Genomic DNA, 17,443 nt, shown 5'->3' with positions numbered 1-17,443 from the left:
GTGGAGATTGCTCGGAAACAACTTTTCCTTAACGATCGAACCGAAGTATAAAGCGGGGCCAAACTATGACAATGACAACGTAATTGTCCTTTAGTTGCCTTGAAATGAAAAAGGGGTTGGAGAAGCATTAAATTATCAGAAGGGTCTTGCGCAAAAACGAAGTGATGACGGAGGAACCTACAGGCATTGAGCCCAAAGCAAAAATTGGGAACCTACGCCCCAATGGCTAGGAAATATCTTCAATTTGGCGTCACTCGCACTTTGCGTCTATTATTGTATAAATAAGAATTTATATGTAAGCATTAGGAAAATTCCAAATAAAGATCCGAAGTGGATCATGTTCTATATAAGAGCATAAAATATTATGATTTTCTCAAATAAAAGTATAAAGTGATTATGTCAATTTCAAAGAAGGACCTGGCTTTCCAATTACTTAGAGCATTTTCGTCCTTTATCTTTTGTTTTTGAGTCTTTTTCCTTTTTTCTTTATTTTTTTCTAGTTATCCCTTTCCTCTTTCTGATGATGCTTGAAGAGGGCAAGGCACCCCGTCCTCGATGAGGCCATCCTCGCCCTAGGCTAGGTGACCCTCGCCAAGAACCTAGAACCTTACACCTTCCGAAAAAAGTGGTTAGGGAAGAATTACATTTCTTGGAATGGTCTCATGAAAAAGCGAAGTGATGATGGAGGAACCTACAACTTAAGACCTTGGAAGTATCTTCCTTCTAAATTGAACCCAAAGCAAAAATTGGGAATCTACACCACAATGGTTCTGAAATATCTTCAATTTTGCATAACTTGCACTTTACATGGATTATTGTATGAATAAGATTATGTGTGTGTGTATAAAAGCATTCGAGCATAAAAAAGGCTTCAAATTGACATAACATAACCTTGAAGTCATGGGTTCAACTCTTGTCTCCGCAACATTTTTGTGATAAATAAAAATTGGGTTTGGCTGATGTTACAAGAGTCTAATATCAATACGATATCCATCTTTTTGAGCAATTATTTAGAAATCAGAAAGCTAACGTGATGTTTTCACTTGTTATGTTTCGTTTGTTCTGTACTATGCCTCAACTCCACGTAATTTATGTCTTCGTATTGTAGTAGCTGCATTCGTAGACAATATAAATTGTAATGTCGGTACATAAAAAAAAATTCTTTAATAATAAGGGGTTACAATTAGAAAAGAGAGAGATAATGAAGAGCAAGGGGCAAGGGTAATAAATAGGTAGTAAAATGATAGGAAAATTACAAAAAAAAAAAAAAATCATAAATCTATTGTATAAATGCCAACTTAGTCCCAAATATTTCAATTCAACCAATTTAATTCTAAACTTTTTGACGAATTGTCAATATAGCCATTTCAACTATTTTGACAAAAGAAACCATTGACATAGACACGGATCATCACACATTACATGGCCGATGCCGACGTGGATGTTACAAATTTAAAAAAAAAAATTGTGAAATTTTATAATTTTATATTTTTTATGTGATTCTATGTTATTTATTTTTTTCCATTGAGACCAGCAAGGGTCGACAAGCCTTGTTGGCCACTTGGCAAGGGCCTACAAGCCTTTGTGTAGATCTAATGAGGGCTTGTAGGCTCAATGACCGTCACTAGCCATAATGAGAAAAAAAGAAAAAAATCAGTTTTTTTTTATTTTTAATATTTACAAAAAATTGTCTACGCTCACATGCTAGTCGTGTCATGTAAGATACTTGACATTTGCAAGCGAAAAGTATGCTCCAAATCAAGAAGTCCAATAAAATTGAGGAGGAATATGGTGAGTTCATAATTTCTTGGAAGCGGTTATAAGACTCCTCTGAGTTTTGGAAGCTCTCATATGCTAGATCTAGATTTGGGAGAAGTTACTTAGAGGCATTTATGTGCTCATTCAATATCTCCTAATCTATATATAGATTTTGGAGCCTGTTCAACTTGTATTTTGTGTCTCTAGATGGTGATGGTGTTGAAAGCGTTGAATTTAAGCGTGCACCGTTCATTGGGCAAATTGTAGCTTTTGAAGCAAGAGATTACGAAGTGCACCTATCACTTATGATGATACGAGATTCGGTTCATTATGCTTTTAGGTCGAGATGGATCTATTCCTGTAAGATGAGAGTGTGCTTATTAAGACATTTTATTCTTTTTTGTTCTACTTTTTTGTTTGGGCTTTGTTTTGAACCTCTCATGTATTATCTTGAGTTCTTGATATATGAATAAAATATTTACTTTCAACCAAAAAAAAAATTTGATTAAACTAAAGAGCTTTTGACTAAATTGACATTCGTGCTATAGATTTATGTTTTTTTTTTTTAATAATTATCCCTAAAATGAGTAGAGAGCGTAAAACAAGCGGTCTTTGCCCAAAAAAAAGGATGTATGATTCCTTGTAAATTACAATAACCACGTGTTCAACAAACAACTTTTAGGAAATACATGGCTGTTGTATATTGATATTAATATAGAAAAGGTTATATTGTGCCTCATACTTTTCGTCAAATTACAATTAGTTCGTCACTATATCATATTATGTCATGGGGGTAGTGGGGGTGGTGGGATCGGACTAACATTTTATCTTAGCAATTTGTTTCTTTTTTGCCTCAACCACATCTTTTTCTAACATAGATAAGGTCAATGACTCCTTTGGCTTTTATAGACAGTCGAGCTAATGGTCATGGACAAAAAGAACCCTATCTAAGTCGAATTGAAGTCCTGGTGGCTACAGGCGGTAGCTGAAAGATCACCGGCAATGCACTTATGCCTCAAATTCAACTACCAAAATCCCTTGACGAAAGCCACGAAAGAAGAGAAAAAAGAAAACACAAAAATCAGGAGGTGCATGTCCGAATGATATCAATCCATGACGATAGCAAATATCATCGTTTTGAACGTGCGATGTTCCTATGTCAGGTCCCACTAGATTTGCCAGGTAGGCATGGAAATATCTAAACCGCGTCCGGATCGGATATTCTTGTGAAGCTATGTGGCTTCTTTTTTCCTAATGTACCTATCTTTCATGAATTATGATTTGTTACATTATATATGATTAGATGGTGGTAGGGTATACCTGACCACTTCCACATCATTTTCTTAATTTCTTCAAGCGTGATCACGCATGCCAATTGAGTTCTAATCAAGAGTTCGAAGTAATTAATCAATGCATGAGCTAGAAGAGTGCGACAGGCATGCGGCTTAATTGAAAGTGCTTATTTTCAGACTGCTAAATCACGCTTTTTTTGGGTGTTTGATACCATTCGATGTCAAATACACGAAAAATACTAGCTTGTATTGGAGAATGAATAGTACCCCCTGTTGACACCTAAATTTTGGTATTATGAGCATTTGCATCACTAGTTTTAAAATTTATCAAAAATTATTACAAAAAATTTAAATAAAAAAATCGAAATTTTTAAAAAATAAAAAATTAATAAATTAATAAAAAAGAGAAGAGGAAAGGAAAGAAAAGTAAAAAAAAAATTACTAAGGTATCGTGTTTTCATTATTGCACGGCATATTGAATGGTCTTTATTTTTCCAAAATTGTCAAAAAGAAAGTTTGAAAAAAGAAAAAGAAAAAAAAGATCCATTAAAAGGTATAAAAATCGAATGAGGCCGAGTGTATGTGTCTTTCTTTGTGCATGGGCTTGCCCACATATCCCTTTTCCTTTTCTTTTTTTTCGCACTTGGGCTGCCCCATCTCCTTTTATTTCAACCCGGCCCGTGCGCAGATCATCTTCCTCCCCTCACAACATCCATGCTTCGGCAAAAAAGGAGAAAAGAGGAGGGTACAAACAGAGGGACCTCTCACAACATCCATGCTTTTGCAAAAAAGAGAAAAGAGGAGGGTTCACAACATCCATGCTTTTGCAAAAAAGGAGAAAAGAGGAGAGTACAAACAGAGGAACCCCTCACAACATCCATGCTTCTGCAAAAAAGGAGAAAAGAGGAGGGTACAAACAGAGGAAGAGAGGATCGCAAGGCGAGGACGGCGTGATCCCAGGGTTGGAGATCACGCGGTCGCGACAGGCTGGCGGTGTCAGGAGCCATGCGCGCCTGTCGTTGGCCGAGCTTTTAAAAGGAAGAGAGCAAACAGTAGATGGGGGGTTCTCGACTGGTTTTTTTGGTCGAGAGAGAACAAAGAGCACCGGAGAGCGAGCTTGAGAGAGGGAGAGACGATCGGGGAGAGAGCGTTTCGCCGTCGCCTGAAGTACGCCCGTTGCTCGCCATCCGAACCAGGTAGGCTTCCCGCTTCACTTCGAGGTCTCGGGCCGGAGCTCACGGCCGACCTGTTCACGCGAGCTTCGGCTTCACCGGTCCTCCATGAAAGCTCATAGGTGTCCTAGTGCATGTTGATAGACGTCCAGGCTTGTGCTTGAGCCTATACCATTCCGAAGATCCTTCGTTTTTGTTGTGTATGCTAACCAGTTGATGAAATGTCTGAAAGAGATTCGAGTCTGTGAGTGTGGCTGAAAATACTTGCTGTGTTCACATCTGTTCGAGCGTGATCCTTAGTGGATCTTGAGTGTTGCTTGTGCATATTGTGTTGATCTTTACTCGGATTCGAGCCTCGAGTGAGCCCGTATGCCCCTTTTAACTACTGCACACCCAATGTTTGACAAAATGTCTCAAAGAGAACCGAGAAAAAACCTATGTTCAGACTCGGTCTAATTTGCGCTTGTTCACATATATGTTGGACCATGTCTGTCTTTTATGTTTTCATCGCGATTTCATGCGATTTTGCGATTTTCGTGAAGTAACCATGTGTGTTTGAGCTGGGGGTGTTTGTATCCGAAAATGGTGTAGCAGCCCTCGAAGTTAGATAGCCGGCGTTGATTTGCGTCGGTCCGGGTGGTTTGGTGTTAGAAGGGATGCTAAGTGCTTTGGTTATTGTTGTTGTTCGAATCAGTTTTGGTAAAGAAATAAATTTTGGTGAGGAGTGTCGTGAGGAAGGAGAAGACAGTCTTCGGGAGGGTTGAAGGCGTGCAGGGGGCAAGCATGAAGGAGGAGAAGACCAAAAAAAAAAGAGTAAAAGAAAGAGAAAAAAAAATATGGAAAAAGTAAAAAAGTAAAACAAAATATTAAAAAGAAAGGAAAAGTTAGTCTTGGGAAGGAGGAATCGCAGGAGGGGAGTGTGCAGTGAGAAAAGACTAAGACTAACGGAAGGATTTTTTTATTTTTATTTTTTTAAAAAATTGAAAATGATTTTTTTTAATCCAAAAGTGTTGGATCCGGGTTTGGGTTGGGTCTACGGGCCGGATTGGGTTTACCCGGTCCGAACCCATTTTATTGAAGTATAATAATATTAAATATTAAATATATATTAAAAATTCAAAAAAAACAAAAATTTCGAAAAATGATAAATATTAAAAAAATTTCCAAAATTTCATAAAAATCAGAAAAAATTAAAAAATTCGACTTTTTAAGAAAAAAAATTAAAAATCAAAAAATTAAAAATTAAAATTAAAAATTTCGAAAATCCAAAAATAATGAGGTTTGGTTAGGAATTGCTATGTATTGCCATTTTAGTGTAATTGGGCCTTTCTTTTCTTGTATGTTGTTTTTATCGCATGTTTAATTTGTGTATTTTGTGTTTAATTTGCACATGTTTAATTTTAGGGCAAATAGGATCTTGGTAGTTATGATTATTACTTTATTGATTGCGCACCCACATGCTCACCTCCTATGTTAGTGGATAGGTATGAATCAATCCAAACTGCCTAATGAACAAGATTAGATACCGAAAGAGCACTAATTAGTCAATTAGTACAATTAAGTCCCCGATCCTAGATTCTCTAGTTGCGTAGGAAGTGAGGCACGCTCCCCTATCTCACTTGGTTTCTAGCCGACCCCAATAGGCTAGTGGCGAGTCTTTTTGTGCAAAATTTTTAAGAATATCTCAATGTCACGTAGGGTATGGGCTTGGGAGAGCCCGCACCTAATCATGGGCCTTAGGCCCGTCCTTTAGGCAATACCCCTAAACCTATTCCCTCCCCCGAGAGTAGGTCGCGACACCCCCTATGTCACCTTAATAGCACAAGCCAAAATTGATTTGGTGCTTTGAACACTACTTTCCCTTGAGTAGCTTTTTTCTGATGATAAGAAATGGTATAGTTTTTCTTTGTATTGCTTATTGTACCGCATTACTTATTGATTTCCTTGGTCTGTGGATTGAAGTATTTATTCTCACGCGGGGGTACTGAGATTTCTATCTGTGGTTAGAATGTAGTTCAAAAGTTGGAATCTTGGGGTGTCTGTTGGAATGCATGGATGGAAATTGGAAGTGAAAAGGTCTTTTTTACCGAAGTAAAGTTCTGCATATGGATAGCTTCACGTCGTTAGGAGACCTTGTGGGCTGTTCTGTTCTGTTGGTCCTCTTGATGATTGTTTATGCAGCAACCCTGGAAAGTTATTTTGATTTGTACAAGGTTGTGGTATGGTATGTATCTTTATATCTTATAATGTGAGGGTTGAAGCAAAGAGACTGCAATGTGATGAATTTAGTTGCAAATTACATGAGTTCATTCAAATTGTTATTTCTTGTTCTTTAGGGTTTTGAGTTGTGAACAAAGACGTTTTGAGTTGTGAACAAAGATGTCTACAGGTATATTTCTCTCCCTACTAATTATTAATTATTTTATTTTTTATTTGAAGAATTTATTTTGATTAATAACTAGAGATAAATTTGAATTAATTTTTTTGGTTTGGGTAAATTTAAGGAGACTAAACATGTCCATGGGCAGGCCACGCCCTCTGCCCATGCCCATGTGGATTTCCTTAACTCAAGTTTGTTTTTTTTTCTAGAGATTTATTTTGATTAAAAGTAAACTAAATATTTGTTTTAAATTAAAAGTAAACTAAATATTTGTTTTAAGCTTCAATCAAATTATCCTTTGTTCTAAGCGTCAAGATCAAATTTCCATTAAATTTCCATCAAATTTGTATCATTAACGAAATTAAAACTTAGGATGAAAGGGCATTATTGAAAATTTGTATGATTAACTTTTTTTTTCTTTTTTTTTTTGAGGAACTTAATGAAAGGTTAGCAATATGTGGGGGTGGGCTTGAAGGAGGTAAGTTACTATTCCATATGCCTACTCTTATGGATACTAGAAACCGAGCCTCATAATTATGAGCATAAACTAGTTGTCCCCAAGGCTGAACTTAGTTCCTTCATTGTTTGCTAATTGTGATCTAAGTTTGGGTCTGGGATAAGTTTGAAGCTCCACCTTGTGTCATCCTTCAGCATCTGTTTCTTAGCCTTTGGACATTTGAGCAAATGCTTTCCAGTTTCACTCAGCGCCTCTCTTACAAAGCTCAGACCTCTAACTTGGATACATACTCATATCTCATTCATGTTGATGCATATACATAATACGTTGCCATGGACTTCATATTCTTACTATATACAAACTCCTTTGATCACACTGGTGGTTATTGCCACTGTTTAGATAATATTTCCTTCACCGTAGCAGTCATTGCATGCATATAAAGATGGGCAGTTTGTGACTACTCCAGTCCCGCGGGTAAATGAGATTGTGCCTACCATGATTCTTCCATTTTGTTAGCGGTTGATGGTGGTTTTATATTTTTCTTATGCCTGATTCATTTGTCATTAGAACTCGACTACAGTGTTGTATGTTCTTCTGCTTTGCTTGGTTCATTGAGTCTTTCGATGTTGTTTTGTAGCTCTGTTCTATATGGGTTTGGTTGTTGTGAGCCCTTTTGTCTACCTTCTCATGTGGTACAAGAACATATACTTTGTAATGTGTTCTTATGATGAAGTTCTACTAATTTCAATCTATAGACATTGCGATTGTGTCAACATGTGGGCATGTCTGGATAGATTTTGCTTCTTTCTTGATATTTTGTAATGAATGCCATGAGCTCTTGGATTTGGTCATCATTTACTAGATTCGACAATTGTTACAAACAGATTAAGTGTTCTGTTTTCATGCTCTACTTTAATGACCTGTGCTGTTTGCCATTTTCACATGATTTTTTGTGATAAGATTCTAAAGTTGATGCCTAAATGGAAGTGGAGGTGTGGAGGTCGATGTCCATTCCGACCATAATATAATACTCATTTCCCCGACATATGTATCGGGCTTGCATTTGTTTTATAAAACCCGACGAATTGCGGGTTTTCTGGGGTTCTCTTTTTCTCTTTTAGTTCTATAGATATGTCTTGGTTAGCTTGCAGGTATTATTTGCAATTATTTCTCCTTGCTGGCAGGTACGCCATTATATTTCTCTCCTTAGTAATTTTTTTATTTTGATTAATAATAATTTATTTTTTTGGGAAAATTAAGTTTTTGTGCCCAGCGTTCTAATTAGAACACTTTGGGATTCAAGTTTTTTTTTTTTTTTTTCTAAGTTTTGAGGTAAATTATGGGTGCCCAAAGCAATGGGATTTTGTCAATTTGCATTATTCTTGCATTATTCTTGCATTATTCAACTTTAACTTTTTTTTTAGGAAAATGTTAACTAGGGGCTTAGCAAAATGAATAAATGCCTAATTAGAGCAGTGGGATTTAAAACTATAAATTATTTGTGAATTATTTTTTTGGGGTTAGAAAATGTTAGCTAGGTGTGCGGTTGCTTGGCAAATCTTTGAAATCAATTTCAATAAAAAGTACTTAAAATTTTCATATTACTCAAAAATTAGGCAGGCACGGTAGCAATTCCGATAGGAATTCCTCGGAATTCCTCTAGCTAGAAGAAGAGAAAAGACCTGTAATCGTTAAAAGTTGTGGGAGAAAAGACCTGTAAGCATTGTAAGCGTTAGAAGTTGTGGCATATATGAATAGACTATACCGAAAAAAGATCTGTAAGCATTATAAGTCGTAGCAGTGACTATATGAACAGCTTTGTGTAACCCTGGAGATCCATCTCTAAACTTCCTTCTTCTTATATCTCCAAACTTCCTTCTTCTTAAAAGGGTAGGAGGCCTAGGTGTCGTGTGCTCGCATGACTACATGCCATAACAATCCTACCATGTGGGCTCTGCCCACAATGGCAACTATAGAGCTATGTTTTGTGGCAACTCGCATGATAATATCGAACATGAATCTGTAATAATAATATTATGAATCTGTATTAATAATATTATGGCATATGATGAAGACATTAAGACATCCTAGGTATAGATGTTGGGGACAGGCTAGATCAATGCACACACGGAAATAACTTTGGCAGAGGTATTAAACGAAGCTCAAATTTTGTGAAACGAAGCTCAAATTTTATGAATATCACATTAGGATATTATCGAACATGAATATGTATAATCTATTAATATGAATCTGTATAATTTGTATTAATAATATTATGGCATATGATGAAGACGAAGACATCTTAGGTGAAGACATCCTAAGTATAGATGTTGGGGACAGACATCTAAGCCTAGATCAATGTTGTAACTTTGGCAAAGGCATCAAACGAAGCTCAAATTTTATGAAACGAAGCTCAAATTTTATGAATATCACACCAGGTCATAGACAAGATATTATCAGGTTACAAACAAGATATTATCGAACTATTAATATGAATCTGTATAATCTGTATTAATAATATTATGACACATCCTAGGTGAAGACATCCTAGGTATAGATGTTGGGACAGACATCTAAGCTTAAGCCTAGATCAATGGACACACGGAAATTCATTGTAACTTTGGCAGATGTATGAAACGAAGCTCAAATTTTATGAAACGAAGCTCAAATTTTATTGAAATGTATAATCTATTAATATGAATCTGTATAATCTATTAATAATGTATGAGCAACTCACTTGTTTCTTTTCTCCACCAAAATGTTTTCTCAGGAGGGAAAGTGTTGTAAATTTGTAGTGATAATCTGCGATTGGCTGTTGGTGAGTGACACATTCGGATCATTTGGATCCGGAATCTCCATGTTAAATTGCTGGCACAAATAATGGAAGAGGGACTTCTCATGTTGTGTCATGTGCATGTAAATATTGTTCATTATGTCTTGAAATTAGAAATTAAGAAAAGATCAGAAAGATCAGAATAGGAAACAATAACAAGAGGGGCACAATTTGCTACCTTCTGGGACATGTCTCCCATTATAATCTTTTTGCCCTCTTTGACGGCCATGCAAAATTCAAAATCCGGATTGTTAAGTAAAGTTTTTCTATCCTCCGACAGCTATAGAGCAATAGGTTTGTTATCATTAGCCTGCCTATTTGATGTTAGCAAATGTAAGTATCATAGCCTCAAGCCTCACCTTAGCCCGGTGTTTTACATCTATGTATTTGTTTATCTCATTCTCATTCTTCTTCGTTAATAATTCAGTGGAAAATAACGGCTTGTGAGTAAAGAATTTAATACTCTCCATGAGGATCACCGACCTGCATAAGCGACCCAACTCAAATAGAGTCACTAAGTGCTGAGTCCAATCAATACTCTAATATCTACTCCAATATCTACCCAACAGCTCAAAATTAGTTACCAATACAACACAATACACAGAGCACAATACACAGATCCTGAAGCTCAAAATTAGATACCAATACAGCACAAAAGTCTCAAAACATCCAATCTCCAAGGAAAGGAGTAGTGTATCTACCCAGATACCAGAATCAGCACAGAATACATAGATCATGAAGTCTCAAACATCCAATCTCCAAGGAAGTCCCTTTGATACTCCCTAAGGAATGTATCTACCCAGCTCAAAATTAGATAAATGTCCAATACCACTAACCTCTCTTTCTAACTCTCTTTCTAACTCTCTGAAATGACTTTGAAATCAAACACTGTATTGTATTGAGAGTGTGTTCAGTCAGAGAGTTAGTTATGCTCAAACAAAATCGTTTTCCTCTTCTTCCTCCCACAGGAGGCAGAGCGCAGCTCGGCCCACCTCTCCTCGAGTCCTCCTCAAGCGATTTGCGCCTTAGGTAATGTGTTCGGTCGCGTCGCATTTTCCTCTTTTTCCCGCCACTCTCACTTTGAATGCGAATAGAATGCTTAGATTGATTTTTATCAGAGTTAGAAAGAGAGGTTGGTGGTATTGGACATTTTGTATTGTGTTGTGCCGATTCTGGTATCTAATTTTGAGCTGGGTAGATACATTCCTTAGGGAGTATCAAATGGACTTCCTTGGAGATTGGATGTTTGAGACTTCATGATCTGTGTATTCTGTGTTGATTCTAGTATTTGGGTAGATACACTACTAATTTCCTTGGAGATTTGATGTTTTGAGACTTTTGTGCTATGTTGGTATCTAATTTTGAGCTTCAGGATCTGTGTATTGTGCTCTGTGTATTGTGTTGTATTGGTATCTAATTTTGAGCTGGTGGGTAGATATTGGAGTATTGATTGGACTCAGCACTTAGTGACTCTATTTGAGTTGGGTCGCTTATGCGGGTCGGTGATCCTCATGGAGAGTATTAAATTCTTTACTCACAAGCCGTTATTTTCCACTGAATTATTAACGAAGAACAATGAGAATGAGATAAACAAATACATAAGTGTAAAACACCGGGCTAAGGTGAGGCTTGAGGCTATGATACTTACATTTGCTAACATCAAATAGGCAGGCTAATGATAACAAACCTACTGATCTATTTATAGAGCCGTCGGAGGATAGAAAAGCTTTACTTAACAATCCGGATTCTGAATTTTGCATGGCCGTCAAAGAGGGAAAAAAATATCATGCCAAGATTATAATGGGAGACATGTCCCAGAAGGTAGCAAATTATGCCCCTCTTGTTATTGTTTCCTATTTTGATCTTTCTTATCTTTTTCTTAATTTCTAATTTCAAGACATAATGAACAATATTTACATGCACATGACACAACATGAGAAGTCCCTCTTCCATTACTTGTGCTAGCAATTTAACATGGAGATTCCGAATCTAAATGATCCGTGTCACTCACCAACATCCAATCGCAGATTATCACTACAAATTTACAACACTTTCCCTCCTCAGAAAACATTTTGATGGAAAAAAGAAACAAGTGAGTTGCTCATACATTATTAATAGATTATATAGATTCATATTAATAGATTATATAGTTCAATAAAATTTGAGCTTCGTTTCATAAAATTTGAGCTTCGTTTGATACCTCTGCCAAAGTTACAATGAATTTCCGTGTGTGCATTGATCTATGCTTAGGCTTAGATGTCTGTCCCAAACATCTATACCTAGGATGTCTTCATTATATGCCATAATATTATTAATACAGATTCATATTAATAGTTTGATAACATCTTGTTTGTGACCTGATAATATCTTGTCTATGACCTGGTGTGATATTCATAAAATTTGAGCTTCGTTTGATACATTTGCCAAAGTTACAACATTGATCTAAGCTTAGATGTTTGTCCCCAACATCTATACCTAGGATATCTTCATCATATGCCATAATATTATTAATACAGATTCATAATATTATTATTATAGATTCATGTTCGATATTATCATGCGAGCTGCCACAAAACATAGCTCTATAGTTACCATTGTGGGCAGAGCCCACATGGCAGGATTGTTATGGCATGTAGTCATGCGAGCACACGACACCTAAGCCTCCTACCCTTTTAAGAAGAAGGAAGTTTAGAGATGGATCCTGGATACAAAACTGTTCTATAGTCATTGCTACTGTTCATACTGTCCATACTATTCATATAGTCACTGCTACGACTTCTAACGCTTACAGGTCTTTTCTCGACATAGTCTATTCATATATGCCACGACTTCTAACGCTTACAACGTTTATAGGTCTTTTCTCCCACAACTACTAACGCTTACAAGTCTTTTCTCTTCTTCTAGCCAGAGGAATTTCGAGGAATTCCTATCGAAATTGCTACCGTGCCTGCCTAATTTTTGAGTAATACGTTGAAAATTTTAAGTACTTTTTATTAAAATTGATTTCAAAGATTTGCCAAGCAACCGCACACCCAGCTAACCTTTTCTAACCCAAAAAAAATAATTCACAAATAATTTACAGTTTTAAATCCCACTGCTCTAATTAGGCATTTATTCATTTTGCTAGGCCCTAGCTAACATTTTCCTAAAAAAAAAAATTAAAGTTGAATAATGCAAGAATGATGCAAATTGACAGAATCCCATTGCTCTGGGCACCCATAATTTACCTCAAAACTTAGAAAAAAAAAAAACTTGAATCCCAGTGCTCTAATCTAATTAGAACACTGGGCACGGAAACTTAATTTTCCCAAAAAAAATAAATTATTATTAATCAAAATAAAAAAATTACTAAGGAAAGAAATATAATGGCATACCAGCCAGCAAGAAGAAATAATTGCAAATAATACCTGCAAGCTAACCAAGACATATCTATAGAACTAAAAGAGAAAACCCCAAAAAATCCCGCAACTCGTTGGGTTTTATATAACAAATGCAAGCCCGAGCTTTAGGATCTGTGTATTGTGCTGTATTGGTATCTAATTTTAAGCTGCTGGGTAGATATTGGAGTATTGATTGGACTCAGCACTTAGTGACTCTATTTGAGTTGGGTCGCTTATGCAGGTCGGTGATCCTCATGGAAAGTATTAAATTATTTACTCATAAGCCGTTATTTTCCACTGAATTATTAACGAAGAACAATGAGAATGAGATAAACTATGCATAGGTGTAAAACAGCGGGCTAAGGTGAGGCTTGAGGCTATGATACTTACATTTGCTAACATCAAATAGGCAGGCTAATTGATACTTGAAATTTTCTTTTTCAGAGATCAATAAAGGTTATTAATGATAACAAACCTACTGCTCTATTCATAGAGCTATCGAAGGATAGAAAAGCTTACTTAACAATCCGGATTCTGAATTTTGCATGGCCGTCAAAGTGGGCAAAAAATATCACGCCAAGATTATAATGGGAGACATGTCCCAGAAGGTAGCAAATTGTGCCCCTATTGTTATTGTTTCCTATTCTGATCTTTCTTATCTTTTTATTAATTTCTAATTTCAGGACATAATGAACAATATTTACATGCACATGACAACATGAGAAGCCCCTCTTCCATTACTTGTGCCAGCAATTTAACATGGAGATTCCGGATCCAAATGATCCGAATGTGTCATTCACCTACAGCCAATCGCAGATTATCACTACAAATTTACAACACTTTCCCTCTTCAGAAAACATTTTGGTGGAGAAAAGAAACAAGTGAGTTGCTCATACATTATTAATAGATTATACATTTTAATAAAATTTGAGATTCGTTTCATAAAATTTAAGCTTCGTTTGATACCTCTGCTAAAGTTACAATGAATTTCGGTGTGTGCATTGATCTAGGCTTAGATGTCTGTCCCCAACATCTATACCTAGGATGTCTTGATATCTTCATCATATATCATAATATTATTAATACAGATTATACAGATTCATATTAATAGTTCGATAATATCTTGTCTGTGACCTGATAATATCTTGTCTGTGACCTGGTGTGATATTCATAAAATTTGAGTTTCGTTTCATAAAATTTGAGCTTCGTTTGATACTTTTGCCAAAGTTACAATGAATTTCTGCATTGATCTAGGCTTAGATGTCTGTCCCCAACATCTATACCTAGGATGTCTTCACCTAGGATGTCTTCATCATATGTCATAATATTATTAATACAGATTCATAATATTATTAATACAGATATTAATAGATTATACATATTCATGTTCGATAATATTTTGATGTGATATTCATAAAATTTGAGATTCGTTTCATAAAATTTGAGCTTCATTTAATACCTCTGCCAAAGGCTTCCGATAGCACTCTATTCGCATTCAACGGACGTGCTTGATTTCAAACTCTAAAAGGGCGAGAAAAAGAGGAAAAACGTGACCGAACACACAGCAGCCGAGGAGGAGGATTGCTAGGAAACAACGACCTGGCGAGGAATGTGAGGAGGCAGCAAGTGCAGACTCGTGATCCGATCGGGGATCTAGTCGGATCCAGGGGGGCTGGGCCTGTGGGAGAAGAAGAAGAATTAGGCGGGAAAAAGAAGAAGAGGAAAACGATTTTGTTTGAGCATATATAAAATTCAATCTAAACTTCAAGTTCGGACGTGCTTGATTTCAAAGTATGCGAACACACAGCAGCCGAGGAGACATCGGATTGCTCGAGAGACTTGGCGGAGGAATGTGAGGAGGCGCAAATCACTTGAGGAGGCGGCAAGACTCAAGGAGAGGTGCGATCCGATTGGGGATCCAGGAGAGGTGCGATTGGGGGGGCCGAGCTCTGCGCTCTGCCTCCTGTGGGAGCGGCGATGAAGAAGAAGAACGAAGAAGAAGAATTAGGCGAGAAAAAGAAGAAGAGGAAAACGATTTTGTGACGTGTCCAACTGATATTTATACAAATGAGGCAAAGCTTCCCCGGGTGACATGTCCAACTGATATTTATACAAATGAGGCAAAGCTCGACGCTTTGTCGGTGTTTATATGCGGCGTGTTGAACCGGTGTGGGAAGAGGTTCGAAGACGCTACGAAAAGCAGAGATGCTCGCGGACAATGTCTGGCATCACCGTAAGTTCTCTCTACAATTTTTGCTCGCAATATGTCTGTATAATCAGTTAGGAACATTTTGGATTTGTTGTGGACACATACCTGATTGCTTGCTTGCATATATATCTTTTCTCTGTTTCTACAACGTAAGCAAATGTTGTCGATGTGAATATTGCCATAGAGTTTGGCACCTTGTCTTTCATTGACGTGGTTTAGGAATGGGTTCGATTTCACTCACCACCTAGGAACTAACATACATGCTTCATGATCTGTGTCAAGTCCCTTGATTATTTATCTAGGGGAGATTCAACTCTAATGTGCGGTGCTATCTTCAGCACTTATTGTTTTGCTAATCTACGTCGATTCCTACTTACAACAAATTGCCAAATGTGTAACATGGCACTTCTGTGGAGGACATACTTTGTTTTCCATAATTTTCTAAAGCCATCCAGACCCATCGGGCTCTTTGCACGACTGAACGTTGGACTAGATAAATGATCACCTCTTGGCTCTTCGCCTTTTTCCTGTAAAGAAGAAAAATTAGCTTTGTCCTGTAATAGGAAGCACTGCAGCAGCTAGATAAGCTTGGTTTTGGCTTGTTGTCTGTTCTTTAGTTTATTTGTGACTTGTGAGAGACAAAGCCTATACTTTCTTTGATTCTAGTCTCCTCACGGTTTTCAATCCATGGAATTGTGATGTTAAGAACTCTATTTATACCTGACCTCGACCAATTTGTAATTGTGCTATGTTTGTGTGAAACAGTTAGAACCAGCCCTAGCGTCACGACGCAGCAATGGCTCGACCGGCTCGGGGACAAAAGTGCTTGCGGAGGGGGACAGGATAAGGTATTTCAGCAGACATTTGAGATTCTGCCAGAGAGAAGCTCTTGAAGGCATATGCTTGCTATCTATCCACTTCCATTGGGCCTGTCATTGGGACACTGTATTTGTCAAACAAGAGACTCGCCTAGCAGTGATAACCCTCTTTGCCAATACTCTCCCTCAGGACAGCAACAGTGGATGTATTATAAGGTAACCTTTTCCAATCTTCCCATAATTGCATTTACTCTAGGATTGCTATTTCAAATGGGTAAGCACTGAACTTTTGTCTGAATCATGATAAGTTTTTAATGCATTACAAATTCATAGCCTAAGTTATGATTTTCGTTTCCCCTCTTGTGACTGGCCCGAGTTGTCTTGTGGTTGCCCCTCTTTGGAGAACCTTCATTGGAAAGGACCTTCATTTTACTCATTGACTGTATTACTTCACCGAAACTTGGATAATTTTTTTTGTCATTTTATTCTTATTTAAGCATGAATTATCTGAATGTAGTGAAACATACCCAGAAAAAATTTGTCAAGCTCCGCTGAGCTTCACTCTCCCACCATTAGTTCTTAACGTGCTTTCATCCTGATTGATTGCGTAGGTGGTTCTGCTGCTCAATCAGTTGAGCATTGTTAGTCCTTCTTCAAACAGGTTGAATCCTACTGAAAAGTACATCCAAGTTGTCACAGAGATGGTTATGAATTCTGGTTCATGGGTTTTATATCGTATGACAAGGCTCTCAAGAACATAAATGAGGCTTTACAGCACTATCATGACAATAACATGGCTGGAAGGATACTGGTACAATAACTCACTAGACTGAGGAAGAGATTGACTGTACTTGAATAATTTGGATGTGCGTCCGACTACTATGGATACTCGATTTCTAATGTTTTACTTTGTAATGTAAAATAAAATAAGATAAAGCTTTCATAGTCCCAAAAAGGATCACTAGGGCTTTCTTCATTATTGCTCTTGTTAGATAAGCCCGAATGAATATAGCTAGTCATTTCAGATGCCCATATTTGCCAACGGGCTGAGATATGTGGTGAGTGACCAATGCATGGCATTGGAAGGTTATTGTTTTAGTGTTACTTTCGCTTTGATTTGTAGATAGTCACATGTTGAATAACT

At 37.0% G+C, this 17,443-nt stretch overlaps 1 long non-coding RNA gene across 3 annotated transcripts; it reads left to right on the top strand.

Annotated features, from left to right (window-relative positions):
- Positions 1-3,786: 3,786 nt before the first annotated feature.
- Positions 3,787-16,311, top strand: LOC108956231. 3 transcript variants are annotated; one of them, XR_005547432.1, is made up of 7 exons: positions 3,787-4,246; positions 6,559-7,080; positions 13,514-13,636; positions 13,717-13,880; positions 13,956-14,153; positions 14,743-15,505; positions 16,247-16,311. It is a non-coding gene; the product is annotated as an uncharacterized LOC108956231 (long non-coding RNA). The 3 variants fall into 3 exon arrangements; XR_005547431.1 differs by having other exon boundaries at positions 13,514-13,880; XR_005547430.1 differs by lacking the exons at positions 3,787-4,246; positions 6,559-7,080 and having other exon boundaries at positions 12,669-13,880.
- The last annotated feature ends 1,132 nt before the right edge of the window (positions 16,312-17,443 follow it).

The sequence above is a fragment of the Eucalyptus grandis genome, chromosome 11, assembly GCF_016545825.1.
Source record: "Eucalyptus grandis isolate ANBG69807.140 chromosome 11, ASM1654582v1, whole genome shotgun sequence".
NCBI classification, from domain to species: domain Eukaryota; kingdom Viridiplantae; phylum Streptophyta; class Magnoliopsida; order Myrtales; family Myrtaceae; genus Eucalyptus; species Eucalyptus grandis.
The sequence above is the reverse complement of the archived record's forward strand: the minus strand, read 5'-3'. Positions and strand labels throughout refer to the sequence as shown.